Below are 14,278 nucleotides of genomic sequence, written 5' to 3' on the forward strand. Positions count from 1 at the left end.
AACTCTTTAGATAGTATAAATGCTTTTAAAGTCCATGATGTTGTTAATAACAGGAATGTGGAATTAAATGCTGATACTAATAGTACTATGAATTCTGTAGTAGAAGAAAATCAGAACTTAGAATCTAATACAGCTATTAAAGCTTCTAATAGTGTTAATTCAGAGAATTGTAATGGTGGAGTTAATAATGTTGAGCCTGTCCAACAAAGCAGGTATATTTCTGAATTACCTGTTTACACATCACCAAATAGTGAACCAGTAGTTCGCAGAAAAACTTTTCCACACACTAATACTTCCAGGATTGTAGAACACCCTACCCCTTTCCCAATTTCCAACATACACAACAGAGGAAGAAGTCGCTCTATGAGCAGGGGAAGGCAAAAAAGGAAATCCCTGGGAGGAGAGTTGAAAGAACCCACTTTGAAGAAAATGTGGGAGAAAGTGACAATAACTTAGTATTGAATCTTTCACATAGACCCTTAGACAGGTATGAGTTAGAAGTCCTAAACAAAGGACTTTCATTCATACCTACTACCAATAGTAACATGATAGACACCATTTTAGATATTAACTGTTTGCTCGTAATTTGCAATTAAAATTGCTTTTTAATAATGGTGCTAGCAACACAACTTGTACAACTTCGTAAACCTAGTGTATTTGTTCCTAGTTTACATACATTAGTGGATGCCTTTTGCAAAATGGTTGAAGAGGATATTTACTCTACATCAAAGAAACCTAGAAACATTTCAATCAGACCAGCTGATAAAGGTGGCCCAGTAGTAGTGTTAGACAGAGAAGTACATAATAGTTATATGAAGGAAATGCTGAGTGACTACTTTTTATATACCTATAGTCTTGCATGTTGTACAAGAACATGTTCTTAGGGTGTATAATACATTAGATGACTTGAATAGAAGTGGTACAATTACATCTGAAATGTACAATTTTCTATGGGTTGAAAACCCATTGATTTCAACTATACAAGGATTACCCAAAGTACATAAAGATCCCATACATCCACCAATGAGACCCACTGTAGCAGGCAGAGGTTGGGTTACTGAACCCCTGCCAGTGTTTGTAGAAAAATGTTAAGACCAGTAGTCGATTTAAATCCATTTATTCTAAGGGATTCTAAACAGTTTTTGTTGGACCTGTATAAGGAAACCACACATCTCCTTGATACTCTCCCTTATTTGCTTGTTACAATGGATGTTAAATCTCTTTTTACTAATATTCCTAACCAATTAGGTATAGTTAGTATTCAGCAGTACTTGTCGCACCTACACTGATATGGTAGCCACCAAGACAGACTTAATCTGCCTGTTATTAGAGACAGTGTTAGAAAACAATATTTTCTTTTTTAATGATGAATTGTTCTTTCAAAAGGATGGCGTAGCTATGGGCACATCTTGTGCCAATAGCTACGCCAACCTAGTCATGGCTATGTGGGAAAAGCAGAAGTTTTTTTCCTTCACCCTCTTACAAGAAACATGTCAACTTTTACAGACGTCTTGTGGATGATTTGTTTCTTCTTTGGAATGGTAGTGAGGATGAGTTGAATAGTTTCTTTGAAGAAATCAATTAATTTACTAGTTTTTTGAAATTTACTTCGACAGTCTCAACTTGTAGTATCCCCTTCTTGGATGTTCATATTGAACGACTTGGCAATGGTAAACAACACAGGTGTATACAGAAAACCTTGCTACAAAAATACATTACACAGGGAAAGTATGCATCCTAGATATGTCTTTGCCAATATTATTAAAGGTCAGGCAATCCGGGCATCTAGATTAAACCCTATGCCAGGTAGTTTTGAAACGGAATTGGTAACCCTGCATAAAAGATTATTAACAAGGAAATACAAAGAAGTTGAAATTTCTATAGGTTTTCAGTGTATAGAGAACTCTGGATTAGATAGGGTATGCCCTTATTTTTCAGAGCAGGGCAATGAATATTATACTACAGAAAGCAATGCCACCAATGTCAATGTACCAACACAAAATATCTCTTTATTCTACACACATGATTTCTACCAAATAAGAGACATCTTGTGTAAGCATTGGAATGTTTTAACAGTTGACCCTAATATTAGGGAAATTGTGGGTGAATACCCGCAATTTTTATTTAAAAACAAGAGGAATTTACATAGACTCTTATGTTATACTAGTGCTACTTCATTCCATGAAAATATAAGTCATTTAGGCACCAAACCATGTAATAAGTGTAATTTTTGCACATTTATATGTGAATCGAACATGTTTATACATCCCAATACATCTCAATTTTTTAGCTTTGATGTCAGTGCTAGTTGTGATACAAAACATGTAGTTTATCTCACCTTATGCTCTTCTTGCCCTGCCTTCTATGTCGGTAAAACCGATAGAAGGCTTAAGGACAGGGTGAGGGAGCACTTGTATCAGATCCGTATTCGGTCAAACACCAATGCTTTGTCTAAACATGTTTTAGAAACCAACGATTCACATACTTTTAAGTTTTTAGTTTTATATATTAATACACCTAGTTTGAGGGGAGGGGGACCTAAGGAATTATACCAAAAGAAATGAAACTAACTGGATTATCAGACTGCAAGCACATATTCACCCTGGTCTTAATGATAATGTCCCTTTAAGACCAGCTCTTAAAAACAGGTGGTTTCATTTTATATAGTTTTTTAAACATTTTTTATTTTTTATAATAAATTGTTTTGTTGATGGATTAATTAAAGATATTATTTATATAATATATTTAGGATGCTTAAGTGATGTCCATTTTTATGCAGTAATAATGTTTTAAATATTTTGCCTTTACTACTTGTAAAGGTGTATTGTAATACTATTTGATTGTTCACTTTAAATGTACATGCTTTAATTAGGTCATCATCATTAGGCTTAATTAGTAATTGAAGGTACATTAGGTGCGTCTTGAACTGCTTTATACTCCTATGGTTTGAAGAAGCCACTTTGGTGAAAGCGCTTACCAGATATCTGCTAATAAAAGATTTGGTTTTAAAGTTAACAGCATTTTGCTTCATTGGATTGGATTATTCTTATATTCCTGGTCTGAAGAGACTTGTCGTATGCTGTTTGGTGTGATTTATATGACTTTGGTCTGAAGAGACTCACTGTATGCTGCTTGCTATTTTCTGCATGGTTTTGCACCTGAGCAGTTTCCTTTATTTTTTATGACTTTCTGTTACCAGCAAATACTCCCCATAGGTAGCAAAGGGTAAATACCAGCAAATAAGAGGGGAAGGAGGGAGGGTAACCTGGACTGCAGCAGTGTATACACTCTAATATCTACATTTATGGTAGGTACAAAACTGTACTATGTTCATCGTGTTACACTGCTGCAGTCATTACACTTGGTAGAATCCCAAAGCTGAGGTAGGGTGGCTGGTTCTATAAGGCATTAGGGGTGGCTATAAGGCCCTGCAGGACTGCAGCGGCAAAGTCTGCTCTGGATTTAGAGTAAAGAGGCAGATGATAATGCTTGGTGATCCAAAATGTCTTTGGTAGGTACTCCTCTGAGGTAGGCATTTGAACTGGCTGTTGCCCTGGTGGAATGAGACCTAATGTTGTTAGGTGCAGTTTTCCCATGGTGTGTATAGCAGAAACGTATGCAATGCCCTATCCATTTTGATATGGCCTGTTTTGAAATGGCTTTTCCCTGTGCTCCTGCAGCATATGCAACAAATAATTGCTCAGTTTTCCTGAAAGCTTTTGTTTTGTCCAAGTAGAAGCGTAACTGCCTATGTCCAAGGAATGCGGTAGTCTCTCCCCTTTGCTCTGTGGATTTGGATAAAAAGTTGGCAAGTGAATAGTTTGGTTTAGAGCCACACTTGATACCACCTTTGGCATAAAGGTAGGGTTTGTTCTTAAAGACACCCTGTCTTGGTGGAAAATGATGAAAGGTTCCACTGCCATTAGTGCCTGTAATTCTGAAACTCTTCGTGCTGATGTAATTGCCAGGAGCAGAGCAGTTTTCCAGGAGACATATTTTAAGTCTGCTGAGTTAGCTGGCTCAAAAGGAGGTAAAGTTAATTTTTCCAAGACTAAGTTGAGGTCCCAAGTTGGAGTTGGAGTTGGTGCTCTATGTGGCGGTCTTATGTTTTTAGCCCCTCTCAGGTACTGTTTTAGCAAAGGATGGGAAAAAATTGGTGGATCTGTGTTGTAATGAGCAGAGATGGCAGAGGCATGGATCTTAATGGATAAAAAGGAGAGGTCTTTGTCCAGCATCTCAGTCAAGTATTGTAGAATCTGCGGAATGTTTGGGACAAGAGGATCAAGGCTGTGAGCCTGGTTCCAGGCACAGAATCTCTTCCATTTATCTGAATAGGCTTTCCTAGTGCTAGGCCTTCTGGTCTCCATAATGACATCCATAACCGCTTTGGAGAGAGGCATTGTTTGCTTGACTATGGAATCTGCCATGCAGCCAGGTTTAAAGTCTTGAGCTGGCCGTGAACTATCTGATTGTTTTGCCGAGTCAGAAGTTGTGTAATTTGAGGTAAAATCCATGGTGGTCCTTGTGCTAAGTTCTTTAAGATTGGGTACCAGTGCTGGCGTGGCCAGTCTGGGGAAATCAGGATCATCTTTGGCCTTTCTTGTTTGGCTTTTATGAGTACCTTTGAAAGGAGAGGTATTGGTGGGAAAGCATATACTTGTAGATTTTTCCAGCTGAATGAGAGGGCATCCACTTTCCATGCTTGTGGGTGGTAAGTCCTTGTGCAGAATTTCTGTAGCTGGTAATTCATTGGGGATGTGAACAGATCTATGTCCGGGCTCCCCCATTTCTGTGTTATCTTCCTGAACATTTGTGGATGTAATTTCCACTCGTGCGGATCCATGATGTTTCTGCTTAAGTTGTCTGCCAGTGTGTTTTTCTCTCTTGGCAGGAATTGTGCTTGCAGATGAACTTGATAGGTTATAGCTGTGTTCCACAAGGTCATGGCTTGTCTGCAGAGGGGATATGAATGTGTGCCCCCTTGCTTGTTTATGCACCACATAACTGTGCTGTTGTCTGTCTTTAGTAGTAGTTGTCCTGGATGCAGAAAGTCCTTGAAAGCTATAAGGGCATTTTGTACAGCTAGAATCTCTTTTTAATTGATGTGAAGATGCCTTTGTTCTGCGGTCCACTTGCCCTGAATACATTTTCCTGCCATGTGTGCTCCCCCAGGCATAATCCGAAGCATCGGTTATCAGTGTTTGCCTGGCTGTGGGTTGAGTGAAGGGCTCTCCCTTGTTGAGGTGACAGGCTTGAGCCCACCATCGAAACTCCTGTTGAAGGCAAGGAATAAGTGGTATTACTGTTTCCAAACTGTGATAGTGTTGAGACCAGACACTTTAGTTAACATTGTAGTTTCCTCATATGCAGTTTGGTATATGGAATTAGTAGTATGCAAGATGCCATGTAACCAAAGGCCTGCAGAATTTTTCTTGCAGGGAGTTGGGTTTTTGTTGCCATTAATTTTAAATATTGAGTCAGTTGTCCTTGCTCGTCTGGCATGAGATATGCCATCTGGGCAGTTGCATTTAAGCTGGCACCCAAGAATATTATCTCTTGTGAGGGCACTAGTTTTGATTTCTTTTCGTTTACTGTGTACCCTAGGCAAATTAGCAGTCTTTTTACAAACGCCAGATGCTTTAGAAGAATGTCTTTGCTCTCTGCTTGAATAAGGCAATCGTCAAAGTATGGGTATATTTGAATTCCTTTTTGTCTGCAAAATGCAATTACTGGTGCCAGGCATTTTGTAAAGACCCTGGGCGCAGTAGATAAGCCAAAGGGCAGTGCAGAGAATTGGTAATGCATTGAACCTGCTAAGAATCTGAGGTATCTTCTGCAATTTTGTCTGATAGGGACATGCAGGTATGCCTCCTTGAAGTCCAAAGTTATGAGGCAAGCTTTCTTGCCCAGCATGGGAAGAAGCTGCTGTAGTGTCAACATTTTGAATTTTGGAACGTCCAGGTAAGTATTTAGAGAAGAAAGATCCAGAATGGGCCTCCAGGCTTTGTCCTTTCTGGGAACCAGAAAGAGTCTTGAGTAAAATCCTTGTCCCTGTTTTGGTACCTTTTGAATAGCTCTCATGTCCATGAGTGCTGTAATTTGTCTTTGAGCCTCTGCCCATTGACTTAGTGGTAGATTTGGCATTCCTTTTAACCTTGGCAGAGTGTGAAAGTGGAACCTGTAACCTTGAGACACAATATTGAGAACCCATTTGTCTTTTGTGATCATTTGCCAATTGTGACTGAAAAGTGCCGGTCCCCCCCCCAAGGGGGCTGCCAAGAGAGAGATGTTTGGCAGCTGTAGTGGGAAGTCATTGGGGCTGTTTTTTATAAGGTTCAGGCCGGTCTTCCCCTTCTTTCTGGGTTGAAGCACCCCATTGTCGAGGCCTGTAAGTACCTTGTGGTTGACCTCTGCCTCTTGGACGTCTGTATCTGCCCCTTTGAGGTCTGTCTGAAATTGGAAAGGACCAATTTTTTGTTGGCCAATTTCTGCTAAATCGAGGAGGCTGAACCTGTAAGAAATCCTTCACCGTTTGCATAGATTTTGCTTTATCCTCCATTTTTTTTAATACCTCTTCTGCCTTAACTCCAAATAAAACATCCTGCTGTAAAGGTGCATCTAATAATTTTGCTTTAACATGATCTGGTAACGTCTGCTCTATTAACCAAGCATGTCTTCTAATGACAGACCCTGTAACTTCTGCTCTACAGGAGGCCTCCAAGGAATCAACACCACATTGCAAAGTATGTTTTCCCACTTGTTCAGCTGCATGCAATAAATCCTGCATTTCCTTATAATTAGGTTGATCTGAATTTGGAAGCATTTTTTGTTTCAACTGAGACATCAAATATTGCTGGTATTTAAGCATGTGAAACTGGCAATTTAAGGCTCTCATTGCTAAAGTTGCAGACGTATATACTTTCTATCCCCATCTGTCTAATGTCCTGGAATCTCGATCAGAGGGAACTGGATTTTTTGCTGTAGAGGCCTTTACCCCTTTGGGACCCTGGGAAATAGTTTCAGGGTTAGCAACAGGGCTTTTATAAAGGAAATTGTGAGAGTCAGGGACTCTGTAGTATCTGTCTGGCTTAACTGGAGCAGGAGGTAAAGAATCAGGATTTAAACTAGATTCAGAATAAACATCCACAATATCTAACACTGGCGGAATAGCAAGGGGTCTGTGTTGAGGTAATAAAAGGCAATCTCTGAGCCTTTTCTTGGATTCTGAGTAATCCTGCCCTCCCAATGGAAATGCTCCCACATGGTATGTAAGGTTCCCCCAAAGGAGTAGTCCTCTGGTGGAGAGGCTGAAGGAATAGATTCCTCAGCATCAGAATCCTCATAAGGGGGTAAAAGAGTATCCTTGGTCTGAGGATGAGTCTGAGGAGATGGACACCTGGTCGGATGAGTGAGTCTGCAACCTGTCTAGGCATTTTATCAGGTGAAGGGTGGGACCCCCTGATCAAAGTAATTAGGTGTTCGGCTGTTTTGAACATCTGTTTCTTAGGCAAGGAGGCCTGTCCTGGTGAATGATGAAGTTGTTTCTTTGTTTTGGGTTTAACAGAAGATTTAATGGTCAACTGAGTAGGCCTGAAAACACCCTCTGAAGCTGCGGGTTGTTCGGCTACCCCAGAGCCCTCTGAATGGTTAGTCTCTGTAGGCCGCAAGTCTGATGTATCCGAAGGCCCAGCCATCTCCTCGTGGGAGTCAGAGGTGGCCTGTGGTTCCAAAGAAGCGGTAGTCAGGGACTGCGAAGGCGCCTCGCTGAAAACCGGAGTAAGTACAGTTTTGTACCTACCATAAATGTAGATGTTCGAGTGCTAATACAGCTGCAGTCATAACAGATGGGTTCTCCTGCCGTCAGACGGGTCCTCGGTCGGCCGAATTCCAAAGTCTAGGTCCGGCATCGGTTGTCGTCGCTTCTTCCCTGACGTCAGTGCGACAGGGGTATAAAAGAACCAGCCGACGCCATTTTCTTCAGTTTTTCTTGCCCCAGATGTCAGGTGCCCCCAGAAGGAAGGCAATACATAAATTTGTGTAATAAAGCAATGCCATATAATCAAAATACAGTAGTGCAAGCAAATACACAATGAATGAATACCCAAATCAGGTTGTATGAGGAGGTGTTAGCCAATAGGCCTCTCCCAAGAGGGAAGGAGGGAGGGAAACCTGGACTGCAGCTGTATTAGCACTAGAACATCTACATTTATGGTAGGTACAAAACTGTACTATGTTCATTGTGCATACAGCTGCAGTCATAACAGATGGGTAGAATCCCAAAGCTAAGAAAGGGGTGGTAGGCACTAGGTGGAACTAGGAGGAGCCAGAATGCCCTGCAAGACTGCAGTGGCAAAGCCTGCTCTAGATTTGGAGTATAATGGAAGGTGGTAGTGCTTGGAGAAGGTATGCACAGAACTCCAAGTGGCTGCTTCCAAAATATCTTTGGTAGGAACTCCTCTGAGGAAAGCTGCAGAGGTAGCTGTGGTCCTTGTGGAGTGAGATCTGATGCCTGTAGGTACAGTTTTGCCATGAAAAGAATAACAAAAGAGTATGCAGTGGGCTATCCATTTTGAGAGTGTCTGTTTGGAAATTGGCTTCCCTTGAGCTCCTATAGCATAGGACACAAAGAGCCGTTCTGATTTTCTGAAAGGCTTTGTTCTGTCCAAATAATAACGCAGTTGTCTGTGGATGTCCAAGGAATGTAGTAATCTCTCCCCTTTGTTTTGAGGATTAGGATAAAAGGTAGGTAAGTGTATAGCCTGATTCAAAGCTACCCTGGATACCACTTTTGGCATAAAGGATGGGTTGGTTCGTAAGGAAACTCTGTCCTGATGGAAGATAAAAGGCTGCACAGCCATGAGAGCTTGTAGTTCCGATACCCTACGAGCTGAGGTAATAGCCAGAAGGAAAGCTGTTTTCCAGGACAAATATTGCAAATCTGTTGAGGCAGCTGGCTCAAAAGGAGGCAAGGTCAGCTTTTCTAGAATGAAATTGAGATCCCAAGCAGGTATTGGTTGTTTCTTTGGGGGTTTTAGATTCTTAGCCCCTCTGAGGAACTGTCTTAAGAGGGGGTGAGAGAATAAAGGTGGATCAGTGTTGTATTCTGCAGAAATGGCTGAGGCATGGATTTTGATGGAGGAGAATGAAAGTCCACTGCTTAGCAGCTCAGCTAGATACTGTAATATTTGAGGTAAATTCAGTTTTCCAGGATTCTGGCCCTTTTTCTCATTCCAGGCACAAAACCGTTTCCATTTTGCGGAGTAAGCTTTTCTAGTAGACTGCCTTCTGGCCTCCAAAATGACATCCTGCACCTCCTTGGAGAGTGACATCCTGCACCTCCTTGGAGAGTAGGGTCTGTTGTGATGTTAAGGAATCTTTCATGTGGCTAGATTGAGTGTTTTCAGCTGACTGTGAAGAGTTTTGAAGCTGTGCTGAGTCAGAAGAGGCATTAGAGGCAGGGTCCATGGTGGGGAATGCGTCAGGCTCCTCAGGAGTGGGTACCAGTGTTGTCTTGGCCAGTCTGGAGCAATGAGAATCATCTTTGGTCTGTCTGCTCTGGTTTTTAATAGAACTTTGGGCAGCAGAGGAAGAGGGGGGGGGAAGGCATAAACTGTCATTGTTGTCCAACTGAGAGAGCGTCCACTCTCCAAGCCTTTGGATGAAAAATCCTTGAGCAGAATTTTGTCAATTGGTGATTTATGTGGGAGGGAAAGAGATCCATGTCTGGCCTTCCCCATGCTTGAATTATCTCTGTAAAGACTTGAGGATGCAACTTCCATTCGTGTGGATCTGTCATACTTCTGCTTAGGTTGTCTGCCAGCGTGTTTTCCTTGCCTGGCAAGTACTGTGCTTGAAGTTCGATTTGTAAGTCCAGAGCCATGTTCCAAAGTGACATGGTCAGCCTGCATAGGGGGTATGAATGGGTTCCTCCCTGTTTGTTTATGTACCACATTACTGTGGTGTTGTCTGTCCTTATCAATAGTTGACCTGGATGCAGAAGGTCTTTGAAAGCTATAATAGCATTTATTACTGCTAGCATTTCCTTTTGATTGATGTGAAGGTGCTTTTCTTTTTGGGACCATTTGCCCTGAATGCACCGATCTGTCATGTGCGCCCCCCAGGTGTAGTCTGAGGCGTCTGTTGTGATGACTTGATTTGCTTGAGGCTTGCTGAATCGGAGACCTGTTTTTGTTTGGCATGCTTGAGCCCACCACAGAAATTCCTTTTGAAGACATGGAATTAGTGGTGGTATTGTTTCCAAACTGTGGCTGTGTTGAGACCATAGGTTTTTCAGGTACCATTGAAGTTTCCTCATATGCAGCTTTGCACATGGGATTAGTAAGTTGCAAGATGCCATGAATCCCAGAGCCTGCAGGATTTTCCTTGCAGTCAGCCTGGTGAAATTTGCTAGTGTTCTGAAGTATTGAGTTAGTTGCCCCTGCTTCTCTGGCGTGAGGTAGGCCATCTGGGTGTTTGTGTCCAAGTTGGCACCCAAGAAAATTATTTTGTTGACTGTGTATCCCAGAGAATTCAACAACATTATTACATAAGCCAGATGTTTCAGAAGTATGTGCTTGCTGTCTGCTTGGATTAGGCAGTCGTCCAAATAGGGGTATATTTGTATCCCTTGAAGTCTGCAGTAGGCAATTACTGATGCCAGGCATTTCGTGAATACTCTGGCGCAGTAGATGAGCCAAAGGGCAATGCAGAGAATTGATAATGGGTTGAACCTGCAAGAAATCTGAGGTATCTTCTGCAATTTTGTCTGATTGGGACATGCAGGTATGCCTCCTTGAGGTCCAATGTTACCAGCCAAGACACCTTGCCCAGCATGGGAAGAAGCTGCTGTAAAGTGAGCATCTTGAATTTTGGTACAAGTAAAAATGTGTTTAGGATGGATAGGTCCAAAATAGGTCTCCAATCTTTTCCCTTCCTTGGTACCAGGAATAGTCTGGAATAAAAACCTTGACCTTGTTCGTGAGTAGGTACCTCTTGAATAGCTTTCATGTCTATGAGATCTGAAATTTGTCTTTGTGCCTCTGCCCTTTGATTGTGTGGCAGGTTTGGCATGCCTCTCATTTTTGGAAGGGTGTGAAAATGGAATCTGTAGCCTCTGTTTATAATGTCCAGGATCCATTTGTCTTGTGACAATATGCCAATTATTTGAAAATAATGCCAGTTTTCCACCTAAGGGTGCTGCCATTTGAGCCTTGCTTGGCATGCAAAGGGGAAAGTCATTGGGCTTGCTTTCTGAATAGCTGCGAACTATCCTCACCACCTTTTTGTGTGGGAGCTTGCCATTGTCTGCCTCTAAACGATCCTTGGGATTGCCCTCTGCCCCTCGGGCGCCTGTATCTACCTCTTTGGGGTCTGTCCGTGGCTGGAAAGGACCAATTTTTGGAAGGCCAATTTCTACTGAAACGTGGGGGTTGTACCTGTAGAAAATCTTTCACTGTTTGCATTGATTTAGCCTTTTCCTCCATTTTCTTTAATACCTTCTCAGCATAAGCACCAAATAATACATCCTTTTGTAGAGGGGCATCTAGTAATTTAGTTTTGACATGATCTGGTAAGGTTTGTTCCTTGAGCCAGGCATGTCTAAGTATGACTGATCCTGTAACAGCAGCTCTACATGAGGCCTCTAGAGCATCAAAACCACATTGCAAGGTATGTTTACCCACTTGTTCTGCACTATGCATCAAATCCTGCAACTCCTTCAAGTCTGGTTGTTCAGGTTGTGACATTTTACTTCTCAATTGTGATAACAGAAACTGTTGGTACTTTAGCATATGGAACTGGCAGTTTAATGCCCTCATGGTTAAGGTGGCCGAGGTATATACCTTTTTCCCCCACCTTTCTAAGGATCTGGAATCTCTCTCGGAAGGTAATGGATTTTTAGCAGTGGAGGCCTTAATTCCCTTGGGGCCCTGTGAGATAGTTTCTGGATCAGCAGCATGGCTTTTGTATAGAAATTGGTGAGAGTCAGGAACCCCGGTAGTACCTGTCAGGCTTGACTGGGGCTGGAGGTAAAGAATCTGGGTTAAGGCAGGCCTCCGAGTATACATCATCTAGTATGTCCAAGACAGGAGGTGTAGCCAGAGGCCTGTGCTGAGGTAGCAATAGAAATTCCCTAAGCCTTTTCTTGGAATCTGAGTACTCTTGGCCTTCCCAGTGGAAGTGTTCCCTTAAGGTATGCAAGGTTTCCCCAAATGAGTAATCCTCTGGGGGGGATACAGAGGGAATGGACTCCTCTGCATCAGAATCTTCAAAAGGGGAGTAAGAATGTTCCTGTTCAGAGTGCTCTGATATAATGGAGGCCTGATCAGAGGAGGGGGATTCTTCCTCCACTCTGGGTCTTTTGTCCGGGGGGGGGGGGGTTTGAGAACCCCTGATAAGAGTAATTAAATCCTCAGCCATTTTAAGCATCTGTTTTTTAGGCATGGGGCCTGGAGATGGGCCCTGTGTAGCTTGTCTCTTAGAATGCATGGCTGCTTTAGACTTGGTGAAAGCCTTGATGGAAAAAGAAGAGGAAGGTCTGAAGACACCTTGAGAGGAGGCAGACCTGTCTACATTTTGAGATTCACCACCAAGAGTGGCTTCGGTATCTGTAGTCGGGGTGTGGGCCGAGGAGCCTGCGACCTCGGGCACAGAAGACACCCGCCAATGTGTCGTCGGTAGTCAGGGGCTGCGTAGGCGCCTCGCTGAGAACCGGACCACCTGTAGTCGGCTTTGGCGTGGTGTCAGTAGAGGCCGCAGACCTCGTGTGTCGGTCCTTATCTTTGCGCTTTTTAGACAAAACTGGAGTCGGGGTATCCGACGACATAAAATAGTTAAATTTTTTGCCAAAATAATGCTGGGCGAACTCCGCCCAACGCTTAATGGTGCGTTTGTTGAATGTAGCACAAAAACGACAGACCGAGACGTCGTGGTCTGGGCCTAAACAAAGAATACAGAGGGAATGGAAATCCTTATGCGGTATTTGCTTCCCACGTGAAATACAATTATTAACTTTGTCTGACATCGGTCTGAGGCAAGAAAAGTTTCCCCAATGGGGTACTTAGCTTTCAAGACGACTTCGGTTGCAAAATTTTCGTAATTTCAGGAGCTGGCCGACCGGCACTTGCGAACTGCTTCTGCTTCGGGCACCGCGCGGCAAGAAAGACTGAAGAAAATGGCGTCGGCTGGTTCTTTTATACCCCTTTCGCACTGACATCAGGGAAGAAGCGTTGACAACCAACGCCGGAACTAGACTTTGGAATTCGGCCGACAGAGGACCCGCCATAAGGCAGGAGAACCCATCTGTTATGACTGCAGCTGTATGCACGATGAACATCCGGCGGCTGTCTTAGAAGAGGCTTCCTCGTCAGTTTTGGGCCTCGGATGCCTGTCCTTGTCTTTGTGTTTTTTGTGTAACCCGGTCGTCGGTAGTTCCGACGGCATGGTGTAATTGAATTTTCTGTCAAAATAATGTCATGCAAAATCAAACAGACATTTAATAGTGCGTTTGTTAAACCTAGCACAAAACCGACAACCTGTGACGTCATGGTCTGGGCCTAAGCAAGGGATACAATAGGAATGGAAATCCTTATGAGGTATTTGCTTCCCACAAGAAATACAATTAACTTTTACTGACATCGGTCTGAGGCAAGAAAAAGTTTCCCCAACGGGTTACTTAGCTTTGTAGAAGACTTCGGTTCTGGATTCAGAATGAAAATCTCAGGAGTTGGCCGACCGGCACTTGCGAACTGCTTTTGCATCGAGCACTGTGCGGCAAGAAAGACTGAAGAAAATGGCGTTGGCTGCATCTTATATACCCCTGGCGCACTGACATCAGGGAAGACGCAACAGCAACAGACGCCGGACCAAGACTTTGGAACTCGGGCGGACTGCGGGACTGCCTGACGGCAGGATAACCCAAGTGTAATGACTGCAGCAGTGTAACACGAACATCTAGTGGGCCAGCTACCAATCCTAAGAAACACTATACAAGTTAAAACTTAGCAAAGTTGGGGGTTTCACCCCCCACACCCCTTAACTAAATATACCAACTCCGAGATCACACTACAGTGGGGAAAAGGGCAAATTCCCGATGATGGCCAACAACTTCCTTTCCCTGAGAAAAAATTTGTTGAAATGATCATTCACTGAAATGAGCTTTTGTTTAAGGGAGTTCGATGACAGTGGTTCGCTGAATACAATATCTGACAAAGTGATATAGACCTGGGTGTACCACATGTTTTCATGCTAGAACAAATATATAAGGTAATAGGATATAGCC

The 14,278-nt window shown here is 42.9% G+C and overlaps 1 protein-coding gene across 1 annotated transcript in view; it reads right to left on the reverse strand.

Annotated features, from left to right (window-relative positions):
- Positions 1–14,278, reverse strand: part of GNA12 (G protein subunit alpha 12) — a 1,157,089-nt gene that overhangs the window by 91,651 nt on the left and 1,051,160 nt on the right. The window lies entirely within an intron of this gene.

This window comes from Protopterus annectens, chromosome 12.part0, assembly GCF_019279795.1.
Source record: "Protopterus annectens isolate FY-2018-M chromosome 12.part0, PAN1.0, whole genome shotgun sequence".
Lineage (NCBI taxonomy): Eukaryota > Metazoa > Chordata > Ceratodontiformes > Protopteridae > Protopterus > Protopterus annectens.